The sequence below is a fragment of the Frankliniella occidentalis genome, unplaced genomic scaffold, assembly GCF_000697945.3.
Source record: "Frankliniella occidentalis isolate FOCC.00 unplaced genomic scaffold, Focc_3.1 Scaffold117, whole genome shotgun sequence".
Classification (NCBI taxonomy): domain Eukaryota; kingdom Metazoa; phylum Arthropoda; class Insecta; order Thysanoptera; family Thripidae; genus Frankliniella; species Frankliniella occidentalis.
Window position 1 is genome coordinate 702304 of NW_026267245.1, and position 2070 is coordinate 704373.

The following is a 2070-nucleotide window of genomic DNA, read 5'->3' on the forward strand; positions in this document are numbered from 1 at the left end:
GAGCCCGGACCCGCCGCCAGGGGAGGGGTTGCTCGGCTGGCGGTACAGATATTAGGGTCCACCACCACCCCCTCCCGGCACCCTTAGGAGGCCTGGGCACGCACACTGCTAGAAACCGGCAACAGGTGCCCTCCCCTCTCCTCCGGCCCTCAGCCGCGCCGCGCCTCGAAGGGCGAGCCCGGCCGGCAGCCCTACGAGCCCGAGCGCCGGGTAGGTAGGCAATGCATGCGCACGCCAGCATTCACAGCATCATGTTGCCGATCTACCAGGCGTTCGACATGGCCGCCCACCCAACAGCGGCGTCGTGATGCAGAATTTGCTGAGAAGGAAATTTCAGTACCAGTACGTCCACACCGGACTGAATCCACCTCGCTAGTCTCGGTTAAGACATTTAAGTTTTACTTTTAGAAAGGTTGAACACGGTACCGGGAACTGTGTTTGCATACTTTTTGGGAGGTGTCTGTGACACACGGCACCTGTGTACGCAAGGTAGGCAGAGGAGAGATTGTGAGGTGAAAACTTTCTTGGCTGTGTTTCGGCTGCTTTCGTCCGGTTCCGGGGCTCCGGCTGCCTATCCAGCTCCAGCCTCCGCCCCCTCCCCCTCCCATCAAAGCGGGTGGTGGTGAGTGTGATGAAGAGAAAGGGAAAGCGCGAGGTCGGGAGGTCGCCGCCCCTGACGCCAACTCAGTCAGTCGCCCCCCTGCCTCCCCACCCCGAACTTTTCCAAGCCGTTGGTTAGTGATTTGTGTGTGGTTGTCTTCCGTCCTTCGCTAAACATTCGAAAACATGTAACTGAGTCAGTTAGGAGAAAAAAGAAGGCAATAAGATTAGACTCATAAAGAAGTACAAATTTATTCTTAGTTTCCATGTTACAAAAAATAAAAAATACAATAGTGGAAATACTGCAGTATGCTATGGGTATAGGTTTAACTTAATAAGTAACTAATAATGTAATAAATTACACAATCTTCTGCTGACAAACCACAATATGTATCAATTACGAAAAATATACTTGCAAAGCAGCAGGTCCACAAAATTTCAACATGAAAACCAGATAGGTGCTCAACAAAACTACCTAAACACAGAGATAACACAGCTAGACTTTTAGGAACATTCAAAATTGAAAATTGAAAATAAAATTACTGCAATATACAAACAGACATCACCTTCGACTGTTTCATATTGTGAGGTTTTCAGTTAATATCAGCCAGAGATGTGGAATAAAACGACAAACAAAGCAAAAGAAAAGTGTCAGACCTTGTTTTAAAACCTGACATGGTACAGGGTGTATGTTTTTGTATCTAGTCTGACCTCAGATTAAAGTATATTTGTTTGGAAGACACCGTAAGTTGTTCTTACAAGAATGAGAAACAAGATTTAGTACCTGAAAATTTGCAAGTGATTTCCTTCGTTCCAAACCATGTCCATCCTCCAGATCAATAGGCCACATTTTGTAGCATTATTCAGTAACTTATAATCTAAAATTACGATTAAATGGGAATTTTAATGATTAAAGGAATGTCATGTTCTTTTAAACTCGGACCAAGTAGGTAGTCAGCAAAAGAAAATATGGCAAAGAACTAGATTAACTGCAAGCAAAAATATGCATAATTTAAGAATATAAATAAAGCAACAAGATAAGCTACCCACAAAGAGACAATATTGATTTATGAAAACATCAAACAAGGAGGAAATCAATATGCAGAAAGAAACAAGATATAAACATTAATACCAAAGCAACCAAAAAGATATGGCAAGAAAGTTAGATAGATTCAAGTGGAAGACAGTGCTGTCAATTACCAAAAACAGCACAAGTATGTACAAAAGGTATAAATATTCACAATTAAATGTAGGTCAGCATATGTACCTTATCAGCAACGAGGTTAAACAAAACCTGAAGACAAGGAATTGGAGGAGTACGAAACAAGAGCATACATCAGAAACAAACAGTCCTTCTGACAGCACAATACATTGGGAAAGCTATGCAGCCAACCCCAGACTTTCATTGTGATGCACGCAGGTGATCACTCACAGGTTACATTCAAAAGAGTACCTTCGAAAATTAAAGCA